The sequence below is a fragment of the Sus scrofa genome, chromosome 4 (genome assembly GCF_054392235.1).
Source record: "Sus scrofa isolate SSC_HxYL_T2T_F1_AM1 chromosome 4, Sscrofa_HxYL_maternal_Yorkshire_Landrace_v2.0, whole genome shotgun sequence".
Taxonomy (NCBI): Eukaryota; Metazoa; Chordata; class Mammalia; order Artiodactyla; family Suidae; genus Sus; species Sus scrofa.
The window spans coordinates 45,314,063-45,326,521 of record NC_139386.1 but is presented as its reverse complement, the minus strand read 5'-3'; positions in this window follow the sequence as shown (position 1 = coordinate 45,326,521).

The window sequence follows — 12,459 nt, the reverse complement described above, 5'->3', positions numbered from 1 at the left end:
TTAAAACAAAATTGGATTATACTTCATGATACCTTACTGAGATTCATAGACAAATTTGAAAAAAAAGATGATGTACAAGGGTTGAGCAAATAAAATAATGATGGTAATGTTTAAGCTCTATGCCAGCTATATTAATGAGTATATTTTATTTCATGGCATTACATAGCATAGGTACCTATCACAAATGAATAGAACTAGAGCTATTCTAGGTAGTCAATGAAAATGCATATCATTTACTTTAGGCCATGAATTTTTCTTCTGAAGAAAGAATTTTGACATTCTATGAGGTTAAAGTAGCGAGTATCATCCATGTAGAATTTTAAATATTTCAGAATCTCTACTCATTCATTGTGAAAACTTCTTTTTACTCAATTCCTAGTATCTTCACTTTTCTATTTTAACATCCCATGGGTCACAGAGATATTCTAGGTAAATGTTGTGAGTAGGGATCTGCAGATATTTAAGTGAGTTCTGCACTTGACACTTTGTCTTCTCCTGTGAAATGTTAATATGGACATCTCACCTCAGGCATTTAGGAAAGAAAACACAAATTTGCTACTGCTGAGACTCACATTCATTAATTAAGGAAAACCAGAAGAAAATTCAAGTTGAATCCCTAATAAGGTAGCATCTTATCTATCTCTCCTAGAGAGTATGGCACTCACCATATACAAAGTATTTTAGAATTTGCTAGCAGTTACCATGGCATTATCCATGTGAGTCACAAAATAGTTGTTTTATATAAACAGGATAGAGCTCTCTTTTATAAATTGGTGAGTGACAGAATCAGGATTTGCCCTTAGGTGTTCACACTTTTCTGAATGGAGTCAGAAAAGTACTGGTTGAAACCCAAAAACTTATATGGAACCACAAAAACCAACCAACCAACCAACCAAACAAACAAAAAAACAGAATCCCCAAAGCAATCCTGTGAAACAAAAATAAAGCAGGAGGCATAACTCTCCCAGACTTCAAGCAACATTACAAAGCCACAGTCATCAAAACAGTGTGGTACTGGAATCAAAACAGACATATAGAACAATTGAACAGAATAGAGAACCCAGAAATAAACCCTGACACTTATGGTCAATTAATCTTTGATAAAGGAGGCAAGAACATAAAATGGGAAAAAGACAGTCTTTTCAGGAAGAATTGCTGGGAAACCTGGACAGCTACATGCAAATCAATGAAACTAGAAAACACCCTCACACCATGCATGGAAATAAACTCAAAATGGCTTAAAGACTTAAATATAAGAAAAGACACCAGCAAATTCCTAGAAGAGAACATAGGCAAAACATTCTCTGACATCAACCTCATGAATATTTTCTCAGGTCAGTCTCCCAAAGCAACAGAAATAAAAGCAAAATCAAACCAGTGGGACCTAATCAAAGTGACAAGCTTTTGCACAGCAAAGGAAACCCAAAAGAAAATAAAAAGACAACTTACAGAATGGGAGAAAATAGTTTCAAACGATGCAACTGAAAAGGGCTTAATCTCTAGGATATACAAGCAACTTATACAACCCAACAGCAGAAAAGCCAACCCTCCAATTGAAAAATGGGCAAAGGACCTGAATACACATTTTTCCAAGGAAGATGTACAGATAGGCAACAAGCACATGAAAAAATGCTCAACATCCCTGATTATTAGAGAAATGCAAATCAAAACTACCATGAAATACCACCTCACACCAGTCAGAATGGCCATAATTAATAAGTCTACAAACAACAAATGCTGGAGAGAGTGTGGAGAAAAGGGAACCCTCCTGCACTGTTGGTGGGAATGTAAGCTGCTACAGCCACTATGGAGAACAGTGTGGAGGTACCTTAGAAAACTATAGATATATCCAGCAACTCCACTCTTGGGCATATATCCAGACAAAACTTTCCTTGAAAAAGACACATGTACCTGCATGTTCATTGCAGCTCTATTCACAATAGCCAAGAGATGGAAACAACTCAAATGTCCATTGACAGATGATTGGATTAGGAAGATGTGGTATAAATATACAATAGAATACTACTCAGCCATAAAAAGAATGAAATAATGCCATTTGAAGCAACATGGATGGGACTAGAGGAACTCTCATACTAAGTGAAACAAGTCAGGGTAAAACAAATACCATATAATATCACTCATAACTGGTATCTAATATACTGCACAAATGAACCTTTCCACAGAAAAGAATATCATGGACTTGGAGAATAGACTTGTGGTTGCCTGGGGGGAGGAGGAGGGAGTGGGAGGGATTGGGAGCTTGGGGTCAACGAATGCAAACTATTGCTCATGGAATGGGTTTGCAATGAGATCCTGCTGTGTAGCACTGAAAACTATGTCTAGATACTTACAATGCAGCACAACAATGGGAGAAAAAATTATGTATACATGTATGTGTAACTGTGTTCCCATGCTATAGAGTGGGGAAAAAAAAGTGTGTTGGGGAAATAACAATAAAAAATAAATTAAAAAAATTAAGTTAAAAAAAATAGTGAGTAAGCATGCTAATATACAGGGGTAATGTAAGGATATAAAAACAAGGCTACTTTTAAATTTCAGTGTTTTACTCTGATTTTTAAGATTTAAGAGGTGGTCTGTAATGGATTCAAATGTTGCATTTGTAATACAATGAAATGTTTACAGAAAGATAATTTTTCATCAAAATATTTTTAGGAAAAAAAAAAGTATTTGTTCAATGAAGAGTTTTACACCTACAAGTTTCCCAATTTAATTCTAGACCTTTCTTCTTCCTTTGGCTAAAGAACTCTGCTAGGCTAGTATGACCTTCATTAGGGTTTAGCAATTACATCTTCAACATGTTGCAAGATTCCAACTGTCTTGCTTATTTGAGGAGTGCTTCCTTGGATAAGTATTTTCCCTACTGACAGTGAGTAATTTGGAAACTCTTTAATGTCCTTTAGGCATGCTCAAGATTTCAGTGTGAATGGAAAGTGGCCTATAACTTTTAGAGTTCAGGGGTTAATACAGAAGAAAATTTACCTTTCTTCTGCCTCCCTATGGATATTCAGCTCTAGTACTACTTCTATTATTCTACGTAGTGTTTCTGACTATTTATATAACTGTTTTATTCTTGTATAAATGTTTTAATAATAATAAGAGAAAAGGTATTTAGTGCCTGATATGTACCAGGCCTCTATACAATGGAATTTTACATACATTACCTCATTAATACTTAGAACTCAATGAGGTTGATATTTTTAAATCTCTGCTTTTTGTTTGTTTGTTTGTCTTTTCTAGAACCACTCCCATGGCATATGGAGGTTCCCAGGATAGGGGTCTAATAGGAGCTGTAGCTGCCAGCCTATGCCAGAGCCACAGCAACGTGGGATCCGAGCCACGTCTGTGGCCTACACCACAGCTCACGGCAACACCGCAGGATCCCCACCACACTGAGCAAGGCCAGGGATCGAACTCGCAACCTCATTGTTCCCAGTCGGACTCGTTAACCACAGAGCCATGACAGGAACTCCCAAATCTCTGTTTCTTGATGAAAAGCATACGTGTCAAATTAAATCACTAGCACAAGTTTACAGAGCTACTAAGTAGCATACCTGGAATTCAAATGCAGCACTGCCTGATCACAAAGACTCTCTTTTTTTTTAATTTTGCCTTTGCATTTGAACTATCCCAAAGATAATTTTGCATTCTATTGCTCCTCAACTCTCCTTATTTAGAGACCAGAAGATGCTGCTATCAGTCATGCTTAATTTGAAGTAAGTATGGAGTATTTAGCTTTATTTTACAAGATGGCACCAAATAACATTTGTTTAAGTAAATGAACTTTGAAAGGCACATTGAGGCAAGAAGAATTAGGATGAGTGAAAGCATTTAAAATCATTGGACTTTCATAGCTATTGTATAGGAGAGAGGAGGAGAAAATACCAGGAAAAAAAGTGTTATGATTACATTTTTCTGGTTGGCGAACATTCCATTTGAAACATTTATACTGAAACATAAACAAAATGAGTAGCATTATTACCTGTGTAGCAACCATGGTGAGTGGAAGATGGACAGTCCATTTTGCTATATAATTCTGAAGACACACATTCCAAACATGTGACAAACTGTGCTGTGCAAGTAACTCGTTGTCTGCAAGAAAAATCACATCAATCAAAACAAGCTCCCAGAGCTCAAAGTGCTGGAGATATCACAATCATTAAACAGTAATGCAAATAAAAAAGCAATATCTCACCTCATTAGTACTAAATATGTTGTTTATTCTTTCCCCAAGTAAAATGTTTAGAAGCCTGCATAATGAGGGTCTCATTGACAGAGGTGTGGAATTATGAAGCTGCTAAATCCAGCAAGAAGACAGAGTGATAAAATAGATTGGATTTTGCAATAGCTGTGCTCAGAGCAAACTTGGGAGGCTGGATTCCACATTAGCACATTGTTTTGACATTCATACACTCAGAAATTCTATTTCACTGCGATGGCGGATGTGACATGTGGGCAAAGAAGAAAGTATGTGGGCTGAAGTCAAATCTATAGGCTACAGGCAGAGGAAGAAACTGAATCAATTCTGAAAGTGATATCTCATTTTCTAATTAGAGAATTTGCATGAAAACAACCACAAATGATCTAGAGACATAATTAAAGCTGATGGTCAGTTAGAGGGCCAAATTAAAATTTGGAAATGTTTACCTGTCTATAAGAGTCTCTGTACAAATGTATACTAATGATGAAAGTGTCCTTTGAACTTCCTTCCTATATGCCAGCATCTAGAAGGCAGTTTATTGTTTGTCATGAAATGTGCTGTTGGCTCTTAGTGCGTGATTCTTGATATGTCAATTTGCTGGGGCTAGAATATTTATTTAGCATGAGTTTTCAAGTCCTCTGTGTCTTCCTTGGAAATGCCATGCTGCCTTCCTTCAAAGAATTAGCTACCCTAATTTATAGTGCCGACCAACCTGGAGATGCCAGTTCAACCACTGGAATATGGTTAAGAAAAAGCATGAAAGACCACTAGGCTATAAGCTCCTTAAATATAGCAGCCTTGCTTGATTCTTCTTTGTATTTCCTGACTTGGCAGGGGCATGGCATCCAGCCAGGACTCTATAAATAAGCGTTGCATGTCTAAATGCAAAGGGCGTGTTTCCTAGTTTTTCTTCTGTTCCATTTACCTCTGGAGTGAAAATATCAAGATGCTGATTGACAATTAGTTACCTTGTCTCAAAATGTTCCTAGGACTGTGTAAAAACAAAGCTGGGGAGCTTTTGTTCTTTTCAGCCAGATTTCACCTGTGGGCCCTACTTCAGAGTATTATATCATTCACACAGCTATGCACATTCACACTCAGGAAAAAAAATAAGAAAGAAAGGAGGAATAGTGGCAATAACATTACCAATGATCTATGTTTCAAAAGATAATTTTTAAGTTACCACTCTATTTTACTGATGGCTTCCTTTTTCACTCTGTGGTGCTTTGGGAGATTGATAAGGAAATTGTTGAGGTGTATTTTTTATGTTTATGGACTCTTGAAAATTTTATCTTTATGGTGCTTGAAAAATTTTCCAAAGGACAATTTCCTTGATCTGAATGTTAAACTTCTGGTTCAAAGAGTAACTTCTCTCCTTCTTATTTGAGTGGCTTTGTTGAGTTTGTGACTCGGATATGCACAAAAGCCTGAGCAAACACTGGGACAAGTATATCAGTGAAGCTGACATTGTAGTCAGAGGAGAGGTAGATTTGGAAGGAAAGGGGGAAAAGTAAATTAGAAAGAAACAACTTGTTTTTCCCTGGATGGTTAAGGAGGCAACATATTACAGTGGGAGGGTAAAGTTTGGAAGGAGGTAAAATTGTGTTCAAATTGCACCCTACTGATTCATCGCTATGTAAAAAGTTTCATTAATTCCACTGAGCCTCAGTTTCTGCATCTTTAAAATGGCAATCCTTAATATTAGTCATCAGGTTGTTACAAAGAATTCAATGAACCTCAAAATCCTTAGCATATTAACAGCTATAATTTAGTTCATTGTTATTATAACTTTCTCCTTAATATTCAAATCATTTCTTGGGCATATTTGAACAATTTATTTACTTGTTTTCAATTTATAAGGTGGTTCAGCTGCCAAGGCTCTGAACATGTGTCTGTAATAAATAACATGTTTCTAAAAAGAGAAATAGAGAAAAATTCTACTACATGAATTTTAATATGTTGGTATCCCATGCCTAATGAGGCAAATATGTATGTATTGGTGTGTGTGGGTATGTATGCAGGGAAATAGAAAGAGAAATCCATAGCCATCCAATACATGCGTATGTGTATAGTATTTGATATGTCACAAATACATTCCTTATTGTTGACAGGGTCTCCATGCTTCCTTCTCCATTTCTAGCTAGGATGATTTCTTCATAGTTCTTTCTTATTCTGCAAAGAAGGGGAACTTTAGGCAAATACTTTACCTGAGTCTTGGTTTCATTATTTGAAAAGTGCAGAGAAGGCATGAGGCCAAAGAAAAAAGAAAAAGATACATCTCCTAAAAGAAAGAGATACATCTCCTTTTCATAAGGTCAACAATGTTTAAGTTACTGTTAATCATGCAGACATTTGAATAATTCCTAATGCTAATATTAGGTTAATTGCCTATAACTCAAGTGAATAGGAAGACATTGGTTGACATAACAAGGAGAAGAATCCAGTAGAATGCCCTTTTATGAAAACCCTTTTCTTCATAAAGAGGAACCCGGAAATGCAGGTACTCTTCATTAGCTATTTTTTTTTTTCAATTTGAACTCAAAAATAAAATACAAGTATCTTCCACTGTCCAAACTTTGAATTCTCACTATCCTAACTGAATCTTTGCTGTGAGTGATTGCAATCATATTTCTAACAGCCTAGCGTTAAAACAGCCAGGGTTCTCAGCATATGATTTCAGCCTCCCATATCCAATGCCAGGGCTTTTTTTCTTCATTAAAATGCACAAGAGGGATTCCTTCCATATATCCACAACCCTTCAATCCATTCACACCTCAAGGGCCTTCTTCTATAATTTTAGAGATTCTGCCAACTAGTTAAGTTAAGGAGATAGCCTTAGTTGACCCCCCAGAAGTTATAATTTGGTTGCCACACCACAATAGAAGAAATACCTCTTTAAAACAAAACAAAGCTAGTGGAGACTGGGTATACATTTGCTGTTCCCAAAATCAAAATATAGATTTTATTAATTGATCATCCTTTGATATATGTTTTATTTTATTTATTTTTTTTGTCTTTTTTTTAGGGCTACACCCATGGCATATGGAAGTTCACAGGCTAGTGGTCAAATAGGAGCTGCAGCTGCAGGCCTATGCCACAGTCACAGCAACACCAGATCCGAGCCATGTCTGCAACCTACACCACAGCTCACAGCAATGCTGGATCCTTAACCCACTGAGTGAAACCAGGGATCAAACCTGTGTCCTCAGGGATACTAGTCAGATTCGTTTCCACTGAGTCATGACCAGAACTCCCATACGTTTTATTTTTAAAAAATTCAATGGGCAAAAACACAGATAAACACACTCTTTGAAAGATTCAAACAACTCCCAATAATAAGCATTGAAGATAATCTGATTACAATGATGAACTATCTAAAGAAATTATGTGTTGGTCAGAAGTGATGATTAGTCAAGAAAGTACAGCTGAGGAAAGATCACCAAGGCAAATGTTAACAAAGCACTTCTAAGCATTCTATAAGAAAGGTAAGTATTAATTTCTAGACTTTATGTACTATGATTCAATTGGAACCCCCCTGATATCATACAATGGTATGAATTATAAGAGATAAAAAGATGTTATTTTTTTTAATTGTTATTTCCCCAATACAATTTTTTCCCATTGTACAGCATGGTGATCCAGTTACACATACATGCATACATTCTTTTTCTCACATTATCATGCTCCATCATAAGTGACCAGACACAGTTCCCAGTGCTACACAGCAGGATATCATTGCTAATCCATTCCAAAAGCAATAGTTTGCATGTATTAACCCCAAGCTCCCAATCCACCCCACTCCCACCCCCTCCCCCTTGGCAACCACAAGTCTATTCTCCAAGTCCGTGATTTTCCTTTCTGTGGAAAAGTTCATTTGTTCAATATATTAGATTCCAGATATAAGTGATATCATATGGTATTTGTCTTTCTCTTTCTGACTTACTTCACTCAGTATGAGAGTCTCTAGTCCCATCTATGTTGCTGCAAATGGCATTATTTTGTTCTTTGTTATGGCTGAGTAGTATTCCATTGTGTATATATACCACATCTTCCTAGTCCAATCATCTGGTCGATGGACATTTGACTTGTTTCCATGTCTTGGCTCTTATGAATAGAGCTGCAATGAACACATGGGTGCGTGTATCCTTTTTAAGGAAAGTTTTGTCCAGAAGATATTATCTTATTTGAAGTTTGCCTCCTTTACTGAAACAACCCTAACTGGATGTTTTCTTCTCTAACTTCTATTCAGCTAGAAGGATTATGCCAGTGCCTCAGAAGAATTATGGCAGTGAGAATGCAAAAAGAAAGTTTTCAGGCAATACTCGACTTTATATTTCAAAGTATACTTTTGAAACTCAAGGAAAAGTCTTTGATTTCTTCACAGAACAAGGATGGCCCTGAACTAAATAAAGTTTATAAAGAATAGATATTCCCTGGAACAATTTTTCCTGAGAATTCAGACTAGATGAGATTCTATGGACTAGGATTAGAGTATATGAGGATGGAAGCAAGATAGTTTGATGCCACCGAGGGTACTATGAAATCTTCTACCCTCCATTCCTGAACCTAAGTCTAGAAGACCACAGGTATATTTGTTAAATTAATTCTTGCTGCTATACATAAATTTTGGATGCTTAATACAGTAGTATTTTATTTCTTATGAAAGAGTCCAAAGAGCTTGCTCAAATTAGTGGCGAAATTTTCTCCATGTGGTGACCTATGTTCCTTCCATTTTATGGTTCCTCTGTTCCATAGCACCTTGGCATCCAGCAGGCAAAATGTAAAGAAGGAAGTGAAAAAGTCACACCTGCTTCTTATAAACCTTGAAATAAAAATGACCTACATCATGTCTACTCTCATTTAGTTAGCAAGAACTAGTAACATACTTACAACTGGACTTCACAAGGAGAACTTCAAAATAGAACCTTCTCCCAGCAATAGTTCCATACAATGGAAGAAGAAGCATGATATTTTGGTGGACAGCTATCTTTCACACTAATTACCATGAAAATTTGAGCCCTAAGACAAAGTCGACATGTGCCCAATTTCCCATCTGTGGCTCTGGAAATTGGCAAGATTTCAGGATATTCCACATGCTGTAACGATGAAGTAGCATTCAAGAAGAGATGTAGCTTATACAGTTAGAAGATTTCAAAAACATCCCTTACCCACCACCACTCTTATCCAAGTTTCCTATTCCTCCAGAGTGACATTAGAGAGCATGAGACATCTTCATGTGTTCCACTCAGCCCTCTTCCAGAGCAGCACAAAGATCATGGAAAGGGGGATGCCAGATGTGAAGAGAACCTGTGGGTGGGATGAAGGGAAGAGAAGGAAGGATACCATGATCCTTTCAAGGGTGGCAGGTGGGAATTAGCCCTTTTACCAGATGCCAGCAATGTAGAAAACAATGACCAAGCCAGGACGGCACCTCCTTCAGTGCAGGGCCAATAAGTAAACTTCTAAAGACTTAGAAATTAGCAAAGGGAGAAAAGGAGAGCAATTCTGAATTGACTGGGTCTAACTTGAATTGACTATGTTCACTCTGAATTATCAGAAGAAATTTAGGAACTCTGCTACCAGACAGAATGGGACTCAAGCTATAAATTAAGTGCAATTAAATAAAATCTACTCTCTTTGCTTGAGCTGGATATCCACCTTCTCCTGCTCTTGGACATTTGTGCTCCTGGTTCTCAGCTTTTAAACTCAGAACTAGACCTACACCATCACTCTCCCCCTATTCGCAGGCCTTAGAAGAGTACCAAAGATTATGATTTGAGATTTAGTTGCTACTGTATGTATTATAGCTCTCTTAGTCTGGTTATGTACTCCCCAATAATTTAAATTTAAAAAATTTTCTTACCAAGCTCCACTGTCTACTATGAATAAATATAGCAGTCATGATGGACATAAGCATTATGGTTATATTTTGCATATAACAAAGTATAATAGTTATTGTCATGTAGCATATTTTTATCAATATTAAAAAATTATATTTTTACGTAGTATAATGGTTAATTTTATGTGTCAACTGATAAAATTATCAGTGTAATTTTAATAGTTAATAACTAAGAAATGCACAGTTAACTGATAAAATATTATTCCTGAGTCTGTCTGTGAGGGTGTCTCTGGAAGAGATCAGCATTTGAATTATCAGATTAAGTAAGGAAGATGTCCTCACCAAAGCAGGTGGGCACCCCTAATTCCTTGAGGGACTGAACAGAACAAAACTGTGGAGAAAGGGCAAATTCACTCTTTGCTTGAGCTGGATATCTATCTTCTCTTGCCTTTGAACATCTGTGCTCCTGGTTTTCAGGCTTTGAACTCAGAACTGGACCTACACCATTACTCTCCCCTTTCTCAGGCCTTTTGAACTGAAAAACACCACCAGCTTTTCTTGTTCTCCAGCTTGCAGATCATGGGATTTCTCGATCTCCATAGCTATGTGGGCCAATTTGTATAGTAAACCTATCTGACCCCTCTCTCCCCATCTTTCTCTCTCTCTATATATATATACATGCATACACATATATACACATATGAAAAATGTATACAGTTGACTCTTGAACTACATGGGTTTGAATTGTGCAGGTCCACTTATACGCAGATTATTTTCCAATGAATACATACTATAAGGTACATCATGATCTGCAGTTGGTTCAATCTGGGGATACAGGATTGCAGATGGAGAGGGATGACTGTAAAGTTGTATGCAGAGTTTTGACAGCTTGGTGGTGGGCATCCCCTAACCCCAGTAAGGGTCAACTCTCTCTCTTTATCTATCTATCTATCTATCTATCTATCTATCTATCTATCTATCTATCTATCTATCTCTATCATCTCTTTATCTAGAGATCTCCTGTTGGTTCTGTTTCTCTGGAGAACCTCTGACTAATAGACAAGGTTATAGTTATATTTTTTCTGGGCAAGTTAGTCAATAAATTAACTAAACACATTTTTTCCTATTTTGTTTTTATTCACATACAAAAATTTTACATACTTGGCTGTTAGTTCTAAAACAGAAAGGTCTAAATTCTGTCCCCAACCACAGGAATTCTTCTAGGAAAATTGATAACTCCCTCACCCATCCCTACTGATAGGAACAAGGAGTAGACCTATTTTGGTGTGTATTTTTGAGGGAAGTGTCCATAATTATGATTCTATTAAATACATTTTTAATTGAGTGCCTACTATGTTCCAAAAAGTGTTCTAGATTCCGAGGATAGAGCAGTGAATAAAATAGAGAAAAGCCCCTGTTATCATAAAGTTTGCCTTCTAGTAAATAAGTAGAATTTATATTCTAGCAAATAAAAAATAAAACAAATGAGTAAAATATAAATTATATCAGATGGTGATGAGGAATACAGGGGAAAAAAGAGAAGGGAGAGAGGCAGGGATGGGGTGCGGGCAGACAGATATTGAATTTTAAACAGCATTTGTGAAACAACCAAAAGAGCTGAAGGAGTAAAATGAGTGAGAAAAGGGGCTCTGGGAGAAGGGAGTATGTCTGGTGTGTTTGTGGAAGATCACAGGGGTCAAGCTCAGCAAGGAGTAGGGTAGTAGATTTTTACTCAGAAAAGTAATGCGGAGGAGTGCAGAAAAGCAAAAATTTGCTGGCCTTTGAAAAGAATAAAATGGCCTCCCTATTGTCTTCCTCAGGCTCATGAATTAAATGTAAATCTGCCTCAGAAGACAATTCTCTAGATGAGGCCCAAGATTTCTGAGTCTGCATGCCTGTTGAAGGCTTTTGATTACAGTAAATTTAGCACAGTGCTGCCAGCCTGTAAGGTGCCCAGGAGCCCCTGGGCTGCATTGTCAAGGTGATCCATCACTGACTAGTCCTGCTCAACAACTCTGCTCACAGCTCTTACCAGTTCAGGGCTTCCTTAGTGGCCAGTCCTCTCCTTCCACTTGACAGGGAATAGTCTCTCCTACCTTTTGTTACTCCCCTGATAACATTTTTTACTTCCTTTTCCCCTCTCCCCCTGTGTTTTGCTTGTTTCTCACCTTGAGCTGATTTGACCTGCATAAAAATACTGGCAGGATAATGGAAAAAGGAAGTACATGAGGTGATTTGTGATCCCACCCAACAGTCTGGCTTGGCCTAAACACTGTGCTGAGAGTCCCAGAAATGTAGCCATACCCACAGCTCAGGGAAGGTGCAGCGCTCTGTTTCCAGCAGCCTTCCTGCTTCTTGCTCTCTCCACCACCCCGTCTCCACCCTCCTCAGGAGGTCCAGT